The following is a 17,634-nucleotide window of genomic DNA, read 5'->3' on the forward strand; positions in this document are numbered from 1 at the left end:
CCTTTGTTTCATTTTTAATTAAGTAAAATGAGCACAACAACAAAAATCCTCATTCATCAATAGCAACAATCCACAGGAAATGAATATGAAAAATCAAAATAAATAATAAAAAGTTCAGAACACATAACATAAAACCTAAATTATAGAGCTTCGGTCCTCAATCATTCATGAAAAATTGCTCAAAATTATAACTACCTGAAATTAAAAGAAACAACAAACATATTAATCACTTAATAATATTTTTAAATAAAAACTACTATTAATTAAATTAAAATAATTGTGGAAAAACTCATCATACATATTCATTCCATTTCAACTCGTCAACTCTATTTACCGATGACAATCTCCTTACTAAGACAATCCACATCTAAAAAGAAAAGAGAAGATTAAATAAAACATTCACTCATTATATATATAAAGGAATTACAATATGAAAAGATATACACATCACTTACGATATGTAATTTTTCGGTTCATCAGTTCCTGTTTTGGTTCTTACCAAGGAATCAAGAACCAAATTGTATGGTACCAATTCAATTCTTTTTTTTTTTTTTTAACTGATAACTGCAAGAACTTGGAACTGAACTAGCTTTTATAGTTGGTTTAGTTATGTTTCTGGTTCTACCTTGGACTTATATGGGCCCCTGATTTGTTTCACATTATAATTTATCAACAAAGGAAATAGTTTCACTCGAAATTCAATTTCGTGGAAAGTGATCAATTTTTTTTTCTTTTTTGGTTGTGAGCATGACAATGAGAGGGAAGTAGTAGAAATAAGTACTCAATCGTGTTGCATTGGGAGCACTAGGAAAATGATTTCCACTTTCACGGGAGGGAAAAATCTTAGCATGCCAATTTTGGTTTACGCCGGTAGGTAAACCCTGGAGTGACGCTAGGGGAGGACCCACCACCCCGGTATCACGCTTAAGACGTCGATGCTTCCCTTGGGGTTTGACCCCCTCACATTTCCCCTAAGGCAATGGATTCTTATCTAGCGGAGCCACCAAGGCCGGTGGTAATGCATCTTAATTTTATACATAGCAATTGCAATTTTTTTCTTTTTTACATCATTCTTGTTCATCGCCATGGATTGTGATGTTTATTGACTTTTCATATGATAATTGTTGATGGATATGAGTCGTGTACCAAATGAGTGAAATAGGCTGTGTATCATCTATAAAAGTCTCAAAAAAAAATTAAAAACCTTTTGTTTCAACATTATAAGCATAGTAAAACAATCGTGTTACTCGACTAATAACTAGGTGATATATTTTTTTATGATAACTTTACAACTACATCTTTTCATTAATTGAACAGCTATACCAAAATATCTTTTTTTCTTTTTTTTTGGGTCACAAAAAGAAAATCTTGAGTCGAAAGACAAAAGATAGAGTTACATAATCAAATAAGACCACTATGCTTTCTTTTTAATTATTGTTGATTTCTTAATCATTTGATGGTGTTGCAATGATGACTCTATGCTTTCTTTTTCTCTATGCTTAAAATAAAATTTAGACGACACAAAGTTAGCTAACTAGCGAACATATAATGATAAAAAAAACGTCATTTTCAAGAGACAATCACAGAAGAACAGGTTTATATGGTAATGCTATTTCTGGGGGGTGATTGGTGACCCCTATCAGCACATGAAATTTGTCAATGACCCAATTGTCTTCTACTTCTCAACACTTTCTTCACTCCCTGGATTCCACTTCCCGCAATCATACAGCCAAAATGAGACCCAACAATTGGGAGTCTTGGACAGTCTCTCCTTTATGAACTAGAAACGCAGAGCTAGACCTGGAGAGGGTACAACAGAAGTCATGAGTCACAGTCACGATCTTCCTCAGCAAGAGAAGCTGAAGCCAAAGCCAAAGCCAAAGGCTGTGATCGTAGGAGGGAGTATAGCAGGCGTGTCCTGTGCGCATGCACTCATTCGGGCGGGTTGGGATGTTGTGGTCATAGAGAAATCGCGCAAGCCTCCAAAAGGAAGCCCCACCGGTGCAGGACTCAGCTTGGATCCTCTCTCTCAGGAGCTGATCAGGTCCTGGACAGGATGCCCCGAACTCCTCCGAGACATCACCTGTCCTCTCACCAGTGATCTAGTAAGGAAACTTCATATGACAAACTCTGTCTTATTTCAGGTCCTCCTGAGGTTTGAGATACGACATGTATTGAAGTATATGATCACAGTTACTGGAGAATTGGCGCAGAATGTCTTTTTTCTAGCAGCATGAAATTTAAGTTCTTGCTTTGCTTGACAGTGAGGGGAGATGTTAAGTTCTTCAACGAGATATGGGTTTTCTTGTTAAAAATATAGATATTGATCATGTTTGTTATGGAGCAGTGAACATTGTGTCCTTGTTCTTACCAAATTCTTATGCGTCTATTTGTACCAGAACCAAGCAATCGATGATGAGAAAACAAGGAAGATACTGGCAAGAGATGATCATTTCAATCATAGAGCAGCACATTGGGCTAGTCTGCATGACCACCTGTTCACTGCATTGCCACCGGAAATATTCCTCTGGGGCCATCTTTTCCTCTCTTTCTCTGTTTCCAATGATAAGCAATCAGTTAAAATGAAGGCCCAAGTTCTCGACACTGGAGAAACCACCGAAGTATGCGGAGATTTGCTCATCGCTGCAGATGGATGCCTCTCCTGATTCGCAATCACTTTCTCCCCAATGTCAAACCAAGGTGGTTACTTCTCTGGCCAAATTGTCATGCACCAATCCCTGACTTGTTTGCTTACCATAATTATGTTGATATAATAGATATTCCGGCTATTGTGCCTGGAGAGGAGTTTTTGATTTCTCGGGCAGTGAAGATTCTGAAACTATAAAGAACGTTAGGGAGGCACATCCGGAGCTTGGAAAATGCCTGTACTTAGACTTGGCACCTGGAAATCATACTGTTCTTTAGGAGATCCCAAACAAAAGGCTGAACTGGATATGGTATTTGAATCAACCTGAACCTGACTTGCAGGTAATATTCACCCATCTTGCTTGTCACCGACTGTACTATAGTAGTAGCAGTTGTGGATTTAGTTAACGATGCAAATGATCGTGATGGAAATTGTCATATAGTTTTCCTGTTTATTCAAAAGATTTGTTTGAGGAACTACATGAGAATCCCTCATAGAAGATCTGGGTATGGATATATCCCAAATTCATCAAAACCTAGATCACAGAAATCATCATAGATGTATCTTTATATATGCATCCCTGTCCATGAGTGAACTTGTGCCTTATGGTATATGATATTTAGTCTGTCATTGACAACTACAGGGAAATTCAGTTACTACAAAAGTAAGTGATGACATGATTCAGAAGATGTACCAAGATGCAGAGAAAATTTGGCATCCAGCTTTGGTTCAGCTCATGAGAGAAACTAAAGAACCTTTCATAAATGCCATTTACGACTGTGATCCACTAGAACAAATAGTTTGGGACAATGTGGTACTTATTGGTGACGCAGCTCACCCCACAACACCGCACAACTCAAGGAGCACAAACATGTCGATTCTGGATGCAGCTGTCCTAGGCTGGTGCTTGGAGAAGTTGGGATTGAAAAATCTAACAGCTGCTCTTGAAGAATACCAATCCATTAGGCTACCTGTTGCATCCAAGCAAGTTTTGCATGCTCGGCAAGTCGGGCGGATAAAACAAGGCCTTGCACTTCCTGACTGCAAACCTTTCAATCCTAACACAGCCACTCAGGAGGAATGCAAGATGCTTCTGCAGAGAGGCGTGCCCTTCTTCGGACAAAATCCTTTGCTCAGATCAAGTGACCTTTTGTTGGCTGGCAAACGGTGATCATCTTGTAGTTGTTGCCATTCTGGTCATGTCAATGTTGATTTCGGACATGACACAGATTATTTCTAGCTCCAGCTAAATATAGCAAGAGATGTGTCTTTTTAAGTATCCGACTTAAACAGGATCATCACGGATGGTGACCCTCATATTAGACTTGTGTTAGAGAGTTAATGATCATCTCATTTACCAAAACACTTGTTGCATGTAATGTAGCTATTTCTTGTTCTAGTTGCAAAGCCCTTGTACAGCAGCACAAAACTTGTTCCTTACACAAATTAGTTAACTTGATTTATGATTAAGAAAAGCTCACTGACCTAACAGTGTGTCAAGGCTAGCCATCTATGCATTCACATTGCAATCAATAAGAAAGCTATTGAATACTTATCAAAATGAAATAGAAAGTTTTTAATGGGGCATCTTTAAACAGCTTAAAAGAACCCAGTTAGTATCAGTGCTTCAACCAAAGCATTTATGTTTTCACAATGCAGCAAACATGTTGAAGCGATTGTCCATCTTTTACAGGGCTAAACGTAACGTCAATGACAATTCACATGCTCACATGATAGGCATCACGCATAAAGTATCATTTTTTGAAATTGTCTGATAGTTTTGTCAAATGTCGTGATCACATAATAAAAGCACTACATAAAATATCTGGTTCTTGTTGTCTGGCTGTGACTCTCAATAATTACGAGCCACACTGCTACATGTTCTGACTGAACATCAGGAAGAAGACACAAAAGGCACAAGCTTTCATGAGACAATCGTGTTCATAGATTCCCAATGGAGGGTAAAGACGAAGAAACCTAGAAACCCACAAAGCCCAAGGCCAAGGTAATGATAGTTGGAGGCATCATCATGGGATTATCCTGCGTGCACAAGGTCATTTTAGCAGGATGGGATGTCATCATCGACAAATTGAACATGGCGCCAACCGGGAGTTCTGCTGGAGCGGGGCTCGGGCTTGAACCCTTCGGCTCAGTAGCAGATCAAGGCTTGGATTTAAAGGGTCCAGCAACTCCACGACCCCTCTTTGCCTCTCGTTATTGACCAGGTCACTCTGTTGTGCGTTTTCTGAGTTCACGAGGACGTAAAAGGATATGTTTCTTCGAGTGGTTCAGACTTGAGGAATAAGTGAAAGGTTCTGTGTCAGTTAAAATGATTAGGTTCAGCTTCAACGCGTGAAGCTTTAGTTCATAATGTAGATAAGAGAATGCGTGAATTACAACTGATACAAAAACCATAAAAGCTAGAAGCGCGGTTTTCTTTGGATATAAACTTGAACAGAAAAGTTGAAATAGGTTTCTGTTTGGTTCAGCCAAAAATGTTATTTGCGGTGAATCTGGTGATAGGTTTAATTTAGTGCATCAACATTTGGAAAGACAACTACGTGTATGATATATGCGCAAGAACAGAGGTTTGTTTTCTGTTCCTATCTTTCTGCTGTAGCCAAAAAGAAGTGGAAAAGAGCAAACGAAAAACGTGCAAGAAGATGTGATATCTCCCAGATTGTTCCTTAGAAATTCATTTGGGGCAATTGAACCTTCTCAGAAATAAGATGAGGATCATATCTTTTTTTTGTGAAAAATTTCCATTTTTCCACTGTCTCGGTATGGTTTCCAGTGTCAGTTATGCCATATTAGACCAAGTTTGCCTCTGAATGAGTTTGAGTACATTATTCCACTCAATCCAATCACTGCTAATTTCCTGAAAAACAATGCAGAACAATGTGATGGACGGTGAAAAGGAGGCGAACCGGGTGCCCACAAGGGATGAGGAATTCAATTTCAGAGCAGCACGCTGGACCGACCTCCACGGCATTCTTCATGGGGAATTACCGATTGGTGTTGTGTTATGGGATTAGCGTTCCTGTATGACAACCTATCTGCGACAAGACTGAAGTCAAAGCCAAAACTCGAGTTCTCAAGACTAATGACACCATCAAGATGAGCGTTAACTTGCTTGTCAGAGCATATGGGTGGTCTTTCTTCTGTTGAACAGAGTTTCCGACCCAACCTTAAACTGAGGATCCTTCTGAAATTAATGAATATAAGGCACCCATGCCATTGTTTTATCTCAACACGTGAGCTTCTAGTGTGAAATGATAGCGACTGTTTTTGTAGGGATTCCGGTTCTTGTGCATGGCGAGGAGTTCTCGATTTTTCAGGATGAGAGAATTCAAAAACCATTTCAGGGATCAAGAGAGCTTACAGTGTTATTGGGAACTGTCTGCACTATGAACTGAGTTTTGGGACTCATAGCATGCTTTATGAACTATTGAACAAAAAGGCTTAATTGGATTTGGTACATCGATCAGCCTGAGCCTGGACTGTAGGTAATCTTCATGTAAAGTCTTAATTCTGCTTTTTGGTGGTAAAATTTTCGATTTTGTGAAAACACTATTGATTGCTGTTATCTTAATGAGGAAAAGAAAGAACATGTGCCAAAATATTTATCTTCTCTATGATTTTACATGAAGTGAGTATAATAATAGATGGCAAATGTAACCACCCGCTTTGACAAGGGCGGGGGAGTGATCACTAAGGCTAGAGGATTTGTACAATGAGTAGCTCTTGACAAGTTCCTAAGATGGCAAAAGGGATAGGAATGAGCCAAATTATACATTGAACATGGGAAAGCGATATATTGTGATATATCTAGATTAACTCATTCAATCCGATAATGCATGTGAATTTGGCTCATATACACCAAGTGCATACAATACATACTTCTCTCCAAGAAAAATAAAAAAATAATCAACTCCACACTTGAGTTTTTTTTTTCCTTTTTCTACCTTAAGTCGTGTCACGATCATTTGCACGACCCCAAATCATTTTCAATATCATTATGAGCACACAAAGTCATATGAAGCAAATTGCTAGAGTAAGATACCTAGCGAGACAAGACGAGAAATGCCAGAAAAGCTAACCAAACTAGTTTGGTCTCTTTTAGAAGGTTTTTTTTTTTTTTGGAATTGTCTTTGTTAGAAGCTAGGAAATGGGCTATGATCTAATTGTTGGAAAAATATAAGGATACATAAAATAATAATTATTGGAAATACATTACAAAAAATTAGAAAATAAAAGGAAATGTCTGAGACCTACAAGCACTGTTTTTAAGGATAATTCTGCCTCTCGGAGTATGAAACTCGGTGCGTAAGGCTCCAACGGCTATCCTCCTAAAATACAACAGATCTTCTATTATACTTCATACTGAATATTAGAATGAAACTGAACAACTTTTTGTGTATAACCCAGCAAAAAGAAAAGAAAAGGTATAAGAACATCTTGTATCTTCAAAGATTGTGGTTTGAAGTTTAATTTATATTTAAACAAGAAAAAGAGAGAAAGCCGTTAGGAGATTGTCATAAATCAATTGGTAATTAAAAAAATGACCGTTATAAAATAATGAAGAGTTTATGAAGTAACAAATCAAAAGTTATAAAGCCGTTAGACGATTGTTATACGGCAATTAGAAAGCTGTTATATGGCCGTTATGTCATGCCCCGAACCTAGAGTGCGTGCAAAACCCTCGATGGTCGATAAAATTTGCAACGTCCTAGAAAGTGTCGCTAACCCATTCATTTTATTGCACATGCGAAAACGTAATAACAATCTCCAGACAACATAAAAGTGGGATAGAAACATAGGATAATATTTTCATAAAAACACACATGAAATACAACAATGTTTATATACAGAAAAGTCTAACATAACATGGATCTATTTCAAAATGAAAAGCTTCTAGGTTATCTATGCTTTGAGCTCCTCGTCCCTGGGGCCAAAGCCCCCTACGACCTGATCAAACTTCTTGATATCCATAGGATGAACTGTCATCCACTGTCTAGCTCCAACGGAAGACTCGTCATCATCTAGCGGGGGCTAAAGAAAAACCTAAACTTCACTTCTTGCAAACCCCTGCACCTCGCTTGACATTCTTCCATTTAGGGACCTGGAAATGGTTATACAATAACCAGGGAGACAATGTCTCAAATAAGTCCACACCCTAAATCTCGATTAGTTGAAAAATATACCCACAGGTGTCCTAATCAAATCTCCTCAAACTCACCTAGCACCAGTATTCTCTTGCACATTAGTACCATTCAATTCGCATATAATTGTATTGAAATCATATATCATTGGGACATCTCAACAGGTATACATATATATACACATATATATATAGATATATATAGATATATATATATATATATATGTATCACCATAATTCCATGGGCCTCGATTACTGGACCGGATCGTTATGGTACGTCTCATACCTCACCACACAATTTCGTCTCATAATCAGGCCCCTCAATTTCAACCATTCATGCGTCCCAATTGATTACGAGCCATTGGTCACGGCCGACTCAATAGTAGCGGTCTTCCGGTGTAGCCGGGCATTGTCTCGCACCATTGAGTATGGTAACATCTACATCTAGACGGCATTCCTCATGGGAGCATCGATCTAGCCTCTACTACGACCGGCATCCGTTGACTTGGGGCGTTCCCGAAGGAGCATTGTCCAGCCCTAAAGGCTCGTGACGGGTTCTCATATCACTCATGCATTCACCCAATTTTGGCCCAAGAAACCATGCATTGCACTTAAATGCCTCAATTAAAATAGTGATCATGACCTATTTTCTTCATATTAAAAATACAATGTAAAATAATCATGTGCGGTACACGGTCGATCGAACCAGAAAATTTGATATCATCTCTTTTAAAGTCCCACTGTTTGATATAGTATTTAAAAACGTTTTTGGTGTCAAAACTCGACACCCAATATTTTCTAATTAAATATCGAAATTTCACCTTTTGGAATAATTGCTCAAAATTTACAATCATCACTCAATTGCACAATTTAACAATCGATTGCATAAATTGAACACACCACTGCAATCAGCATGAAATTCCGGTCACCGGCTATCCCGATATAATTTCCGAAAAAAATATTAAATAATTAATTAAATTATAATTAAATCATCTAAATCAATTATTTAATTAATCGATCTCATCAAATTAAACTACCCATTTAAATTAATTATAGTCTCCATCAATTATTTAAACACCTGACTCAATTAAGTTACTAAACTAATTTCCTAAACTTACCGTTCTAACTAATAACTAAATTACCTAACTAAATTAACTAACTAGTCTAACAACTTAGTTCTCTTACAACTAACCTAACTAACTACTACTTACTCTAACTAAGCTAGTTACTAAATCTACTTAAGCTTAATCCACATTCTAATAAGTGTAATTAACTCCTAATCCAAATTTAGGAAGTTAACTCACCTAAATTAAAAACTAATGATTCCCGGTGGTAGCTGAGCAACGGCGACCAAGCTTCGGTATCCAGGGGGCATCAGAGGAGGTCCGGTCAACCCGGAACAGGACCTCAAAGCCCTCAGCTCACGGCTACGAGGCGGTCTTCTCGGTTGGTTCAGGCCGAGCAGCGATGGCATGAAAACCATGAGGGTGAGGCAGTGGCACAGTGAAGCTGTTGGGTCAGTTGGTGGGCTGCACCGGCGCAGCTAGGGTCCCGGTGATAGGGCAGCAGCAATAGCAAAGGGTTGGCAGTCTCCGGTGAGGTTGGTGAGTCTAAACAAAGGAGGAGTGAGCTGTGGAGTGGCGGCAACAACTGTGGACAAAGGTGCTGAGCTTCTGGCGCAGAGATGTAGGGGTCACGCTGATTTTGGAGGGTTGTCGGACTGCTGGTGAGGGTGGTTGAGCGGCAATTAGAGGCCAAATAAAAGAGAAATGGAACATGAAGGGCAAGCTTGACCGGTGGTGGCTGTATTGGTCCAAAAACCAGTAGCACGGAACAGAGACTTTGCTCTGTTTTTTGTTGATGTTCGGTCGGCTATGGAGAAGTAGGGAACCGAACACTTCAAGAGGGCAAAGACAAGGAAATTTACGGCAAGGAAAATGAGAGGAAAAGGAAAGAAAGAGAGGGAGAGAGAGAGAGTTGGTCGAGCGACACAAGAAGGGGGGAGGGTTTCGCACGGATGGAGGGGAGAGAAGAGAAAAATAACCATGGAGGGTCCCCTCCATACTTCCACAACCTTAGTCTATATTTCATGGAAGTCATGGACCACATGGGTCCTACCCCTCAAAAGTGAGTCTATCCTCTTCAAATGACACTCAAATGAAGGTGAAATTCCCTTGGCAAGTAGACATCCGAATTTTGCAGCCTTTGCATTAGTTTTTCCCTTTTATATTTTACCATTTAATGGCCTTAGGTAACAAAGATGAGGCCTCAATTAAACCCTTATAATTCCCATCTCCAATTGTTCCACAATGAAGGCCAAAAATCCATTTAAATAGTGGTCTTTCCCATTTTCATTTAATTTGATGCACTTGAACTTTCTGCCAAAATTCAAGTTTATCAAAAGGTCTTGAGAGGATGCAACAATATTCCTAGAATTGATTGTGACGCGGTGAAATTCTTAATTTCCGAAATCGGAATAAATTCCACGGTTAATTTCAATCCGACATGATTTTAATGTGACCTAACCTACCGGGTAGTTTTGAGGAATTTTTGGTGCAATTGACTTGTGGTCAATTATTTTCGAACCACAATGTACATCTTTGACTCATTGGCAACTCTTGGTTGTCGTAAAAATTTCGAGGTTTCAAATACGGGTATAAGGTACCAAAACGACATAAAAATTGATTTAGTACTGATTGACGGGAATTTTGTAATTAGGTGAAATCACCCACGCCTAATCACATACCTCGCCGAATCGACCTATCTCCGGTCTCTAATAGATTTTCGACTGTGCCGCAATGACCCTTGCAGACTAACACGGTCGAGCAGTCGAAACCTGGTCGGATTCTCAAGCCTATTGCATTAAAATCCCTCAGTAACTTCCCCGAATAGTTTAGTTATCTCATGAGTGATCGACTTCGAGAATAACACTATAGGCGTGTCGATGAAAAGCCCGGCTCATTCAATTGAAAATAGAAGTGAAAAATCATACTGTCACACGTTAGAAAGTTGTTACAAAAATGACGACTTTCATGATGATCATAATTTCTAAATATTTTAAAACTACTGAAATATCCAACAATCCTCCACATATTTCAGAAAGTTTTGACAAGAAAAATAGAATACTGCTCGGTTATTAGAGAGTAATGCATCGGAACTAGTGCTTGTTAGGCTATGAACCAACCCTAGAAAGAATGAAATATAATTGACGAAATCATTGGTGAAGTTTGAAACTTCTATGAACCAAGAATTTCTTTTTGTGAATTATAATTTTCACCAATCACATTACACTCCCACAAACTTTGTTGTTCAACGCAATTTTGCGCTAATAGGCCATGCACGTGCTTGGTTTATTCATAGGTGCTTTAGAGATTTTCACCAAAAATTCTCATAGGAGCGGGCCCACTCCATACTTATATAGGTGATTCCATCAAGTGTATTCTACAATTTAATACACTACCAATAATGGCTATGGAATTTCATTAAGAGCTTAGCTCAACCTCTTTTTCTTTGCAATTTTGCACTATTTTCACCTTAGGATGGACAATAATTTTTAATAGTACACTAGATCAACAAATGACTTGTTATTACCCATATGAACCTAATTCATGGGATCGCCAATCACATAGATTTGGTTATTATCACTGTTGATTTTCTTTAGTTGGTTTGCCTCATTCCCCTTGATGTATAGTTAGAGAATTGGCCAAAATCAATTTCTAACTTCATATAATTAATTGACATAATTCCATCATTAAGCAGCTGCTTTACCATGTCATCCCTCAATCGGACGTGTCAATTTTTATCATTAAAAGTTTTATCTTTGCATGGCTATTGCCTCTTGGCAATCATGATGTATAAACACAAAATGTGTCATTTTCCTAAATGAATATTTGCTAAGAGTCTCTCAACTACTCAGCCTCATTTTCATATATGAGTTTGAGAAAAATTTTCTCTTTTTCTCAAGAACTTGAATAGTTCACAATTTACCAAAGAATAGTAAATATTTTCTTCTCCTTCACCCATTGGACCTTAGGAGGATAAGGCATTTTGTTTACACATATATACCTGGTAGCACTTGAGTCTACCACCCATAATTTCGATTAGCCACAATATTGGTATGGGAATGACTACATCAATTACTTCATCAAATCATCTACTTCAACCAAGTTGACTTTTAGTTTAGTAGGATTGCCATTTCCCCCACGATTTCATTCGGTTGCTTTTATGTCAAGCACTTCCACCAGGTGAACACATATTTTGTTAGTGGATTTTATCTCATATGAATCCAAGATCCAGTTAACATCACCGTATCCTTATAATACAGTGGAAAATCCACCGTTATAAACTTGACAATAGTCACCCTTTAACAAAATATTTCACAAAAGACATCAATCTTATTCAATATAGATCTATGTTGGCTATGGATGCAAAGAAATAAAAATGAATTTCATCTCCACAGCAATCAACTAAAGGAGGTTAAATTGCAAAGCTCAAGCAAGTCTTCAAGTACGCAATACATGTTGGCACATAGCTCAAAGCAAGAGGGCTTATTTTCCAGAAAAATAATTACCACAATACAAAGAGACTATAACAAAACACAAAAAGAGTTAGCATACTCTTAAAATTACGACTCCCCATATATAGGTTAAAAATACAACTCCAAATAATCCGATACAATTAGAGCCAAAGTTGGGGAAACAAGACAGATTGTCATTATCCCATCTACCATCTCAATTATCCATCATCAAGCTAAAGATGCAAGACCTCGAGATACAACAATTAATTTTTCAAACACTGAAGCCGATAGATGCTGTAAAATAGCTATATAAAGATATAACTGACTTTTGAGATCACACAATTTCATCTTCATTATTCAAATGATTTTCTCTCTTAGGTTTATACGAGAAAAACACATAAGCCACCAACAACTCAATGAACACGCACAACACTGTTTGGCGAGTGAAATAAAGACACTGAGAGGACATGGAAAAATCTTGCCATGCTTGATAATTGGACTTGGCTAATGTTCAATTAAAAATATTAACTTTGAAATAGAGCTATTTCAAGATAATTGCACGCTTCATAGAAAAAACAAGAAATTATGCAAAGTCAAAACCAATGTATCCATCCACGGCATGTTATGACTATATTGTCTTTTACATCTTTAACCATCGATAATGATAACGAAAATATGTAAGTGAGCGACAGTGTATTTCTATGACAACACAATTCAAATGAAAGACTTTTTTAAAGAATTGTGAATTTGTTACAAGGCTCTTTAACAACCTCCTTTATCTAGCAAGATTTAATAAGAAAAATGTAATGTAAAATTGAATTTGATATAAAAGAACAACATGTCACTTTAGCGAGTAATCGAATATTTGATCCACACCCACTATTACATCTTAGTCATCAAACATATTGCAATGAACAAATATCAACTCAACATAGAAACACGAAAAGGAAGGTAGCTAATTATACTCTAGAAACTAGACAATACACTGCAAGGCTCCCATGAAACGCTTGTGTGATTATTCTTTCACCTTCATTATGTTGCACTCATTAACCCGATCCAACCCATTTACTTTCAAAAGGAACATACTAAAATATGAGATTTATAAGTCTACATAATCCAATCCAATCACCACCGATCCAAGCTTTATCCAATCCAATTGCATTTTAATCAACCATTTACGGAAACCGAGCAAGACCCAACCAACCCAACATCAATTGGGCATCAAAATGTTTATAAACAGAATGCAATAGGAACTAATCATCTATGGGTGGGTCAAGAACTCTATCAATTGAGTTGTGAGCATGTGGTCTGAAGTACCTGATAAATAGAATAGCTAACTATTCAAAATACAATATGACGTAGGGTACTCAACGAGACAATATAGTAGAGATAATTTGGCAAATTTGGGTTTAATTAGATACGAAATGACCTGATGGTCCGACGCCGATTCTTGGCTTCAATCAGCAAGGTGAGATGATCCAGAATTAATTGCGGCTCACTTAATGGATAAGACCCAACCTTGTAGTGGTGAGGCGATACCACGCACAACAATGATGAGGCGGCTGTGCTATGGTTCACGTTCTACGCCCTGACTTCATTTCCACCGAACGCCGTGAAGCTTACTGGGTCCCTTTGTTTTCTGGTATGTGTGGTTCTCAGTTGATGGATTCGTCATTTCTTGAGCGTCATGGAGCAGGATATACGACGGCAGAGCTAGAGACGCAGCGGAAGATTAAGTATAAAGCTATCGGAGCCCCATTGGAATCTCAATCAATGGACTGAATTGAGTCGTGGTTGATTAAGAAGAACTGCAACGATTGTAGAACCGTGAGCCAACATCAAACTGCTGGAGAAACTAGTGCCAGACGACGGAGACTAGGGAATAATTATCCTTAAGATTGTTGGAAAAATATAAAGATATATAAAATAATAATAATAATAATAATTGGAAATACATTACAAAAGATTAGAAAATAAAAGGAAATGTCTGAAGTGTGCAAGCTCTATCTTTAAGGATAATTCCACCCCTTGGAGTACGAAATTCGGTGCGTAAGGCTTCAGCGACTATCCTCCCAAGATACAACAGACCTTCTTCTATACTCCGCACTGAATATTAGAAGGAAACAAAATAACTTTTTGTGTATAACCAAGCAAAAAGAAAATGAAAGGCATGAGAACATATTGTATCTTCAAAGATTGTGGTTTGAAGTTTAATTTATATTTAAACAAGAAAAAGAGAGAGAGAGCCGTTAGGAGATTGTCATAAATCAATTGGTAATTAAAAAGATGACCATTATAAAATAAAAAGAGTTTATGAAGTAACAAATCAAAAGTTATAAAGCCATTAGACGATCGTTATATGGTAATTAGAAAGTCGTTATATGGCCATTAGAAAGCCGTTACAAAAATGATGACTTTCATGACAATCATAATTTCTAAATATTTCAAAACTATTGAAATATCCAACACTAACAACATACATATCACTTTCTTAATACAAATAACACTTGAAAGGATTGTACCTTTCACTAATGATGAACATAATAAAATCTCGAACTTTTTCATGAATAATATTTCATATTTCTTTGTAATGACAAGTCGAGGGGGAAAGCGGACTCCATCACTCCATTAGCCCAATGCCTTGGTACTTATCTAAACTTTATCATAACATGTGCCATACTCTATACAATTTTATATGAGATTGTGACATTTCCCCCTCCTTCCTCTGAGTTTAGCATTACGATTATTTTTGTCTCGCCTCCCTAAGTTAGATATGCATTTGCCACTATTTTTATGGATACATATTCAGTCATTCGCCTTGGGACAATGAGTTCTTAACAAGCTAGCAGAATATGCTCAAATTAAGATTAAAGAATCCCTATCAAGTTCTTCGTGCTAATTTATAAAACTGGGTTACCATTCAAATATAAAACTGGGTCTCGCATCAGGAGGGCGAAAGAGCCATAGAGGAATGATGTGACATTTAGGATTTTGTCAACCCTTTGAATACACTGAAGAAGATAAGCATGGACCAACCAATTCGTCGCAAAGTTTCTGCGTCACTGATGACGCTCAAAATGAATATTAAATAAAAAAATGAGCTGTTAGTCCTATCTGCAAAATCAGCTGCTTTTTTGTTTGACCAAGGCTCCGGATCCAAGGTGTAGCTGCAAAGAAGGATGCAAAAGAAAATCACTCCACCTGTTCTCACATCTTCGAAAGTTTAGACTTACGGAAAATCTTTAACAACAATAGGGAAAAAAAAAAAGGTTCGTATAGCCCAAGAATTGAGATAACAACAGCTTATGTGCCACAACTTTCATACAACACTTACTTGAATATCGTAACTTTTTTTTTTTGTTTACTTAAATTCCACAAATTTAAAAAAATCAATTATTTGAGTGCCATCACTGATTTGCCTCTTTGAACAGTCTAATGTGGATATTGGTCGTTCTACCTGACTTTATTGGTGTTGGCATGGATATTTTTTAATAATTTTTAATATTTAATTTTTTTGAATTTTTAAAGGCTGGTCGCCAGCCTAAAAAGGAAAAACAAGTGCCGACCCTGAAAAAAAAAAATAAAGAAAAATAAAAAAACAAAATAAAAAATAAAAAATTCAAAAATTCATGTAGGATGATTAGCTAGAAACAGCACTCAAATGATCAATTTTATTCCAATATGGCACTTAAGGGAGCCAAAAAAAAAAAAAAAAATGAAAACGCTTAAATGAGCATCGTGCAAAAGTTATAGCACTTATGCTATTCTTCTCCCTCAAGAATTATTATGATAATGTTTAGACAAAAAAAGTCATCAAGTGCTCTCGAAACATCATCTCCTTTCTTTGAAAATTATTAAGGCGGTCAACATTATTTGCGCGAGATCTTACAAATGAGAGAAAATATGGTATTTTCGTTAGAAATTATTAGGGATAAGTGCATTGGAAGTCCTAAAATTTGTCATGAAAATGCAATTAAGTCCTAAAACTTTCAAAAAGTGCAATTAAGTCCTAAAACTTTCAAAAAGTGCAATTAAGTTCTAAAACTTATCAAAATTGTTCAATCTAATTCCTTCCATTGATTGCATTTTTTTGAAAATTTTAGGATTTGATTGCACTTTCGAGACAAGTTTTAGGATTTTATTGAACCTTTTGAAAGTTTTAGGATTTGATTGAACATTCGTGATAAGTTTTAGGACTTAATTGAATTTTTTGGAAGTTTTAGGACCCAGTTGCATTTTTATGATAAGTTTTAGGATTTCTAATGCACTTATCCCAAATTATTATTACAATATTTACTCATTCGCACCATATTGATATCTTTTTAGATTTTTGCTATCATGATAATTCTCTATCAACCACGATTCCACTTATGTAGTTTTTCTACATAGTCGTGGGACTTTGTTTAAATTCTTTTCACCATCCAAGGCGTTGGAAATGGCCAAAATCAACTTGCGTTCGTTCATGGTACCGAGGGATAAAATAAGCAAAACTTTAGGAAACTATAGAGCTCTCCAATTGCATAGAGTTTTCAAAAATCTTAAAGGAATGTCCACCATAACCTGAACTTTGAAGATGCGAAGAAGATTTTGCCAACCTAGGTGTTGGGGGTGTGTTTTGAGATTAAACTCACTACTTCATAACTTTATTTGACCCAAGATCCATTTTAGGGACTCTTTCTTTTTAAAATAAACGCTTATTTCAAGGTCTTATTTGAAATTGTCCCTATAAAGAGAAAGTATTTAATCATCATTACCACACTTTTAAATGATTAACAAATCAATAACACTCAGCACATGATTGCTACATTATGTGTAATAGTATAATCAATGTTTAGATTTGTCGCTTCACTCATTTATCTTGGTGGGTAAATTTTAAAATTTCTACTCATAGAGGGGAGGATCTCATCATGGTCACATATGATTCTCTAATTGTATCTTTTGCCTTTCAATTCAAGAATTTTTGTCTAATTGTTAAATCAATGAAAAAAAGTATGTAAAATTAATAAATAAAAATACAGATTCTAGTTATTTCCATACTATATGTATCGAGAAGAGTTAGAATTCGACATAAACCATAAAGTTACATCTAGTAGTTAGAATAAAAATCAGAATATGGTAAAATTTATCATGTCTTATGTTTTGTTCTTACCCAAGACAAAAAAAATGTGAGATATAAAATAGATTAGACTAAATAAATAATCTCAAAGGGGAGGTAGAATAAACGTGGATAGAATTTTTTATATCAATGATATAGAAGTTATTTTTCTCAAATAGCAAGCTTTTGAAATTAATGAAATTAAACTAATAAAT

At 36.7% G+C, this 17,634-nt stretch overlaps 1 non-coding gene across 1 annotated transcript; it reads left to right on the top strand.

Annotated features, from left to right (window-relative positions):
- The first annotated feature begins 1,633 nt into the window (after nucleotides 1-1,633).
- On the top strand, nucleotides 1,634-4,010 carry LOC104429788. The gene is made up of 4 exons (XR_005549286.1): nucleotides 1,634-2,105; nucleotides 2,400-2,700; nucleotides 2,778-2,988; nucleotides 3,291-4,010. It is a non-coding gene; the product is annotated as an aurachin C monooxygenase/isomerase (transcript).
- Nucleotides 4,011-17,634: the final 13,624 nt, after the last annotated feature.

This window comes from Eucalyptus grandis, chromosome 3 (assembly GCF_016545825.1).
Source record: "Eucalyptus grandis isolate ANBG69807.140 chromosome 3, ASM1654582v1, whole genome shotgun sequence".
NCBI classification, from domain to species: domain Eukaryota; kingdom Viridiplantae; phylum Streptophyta; class Magnoliopsida; order Myrtales; family Myrtaceae; genus Eucalyptus; species Eucalyptus grandis.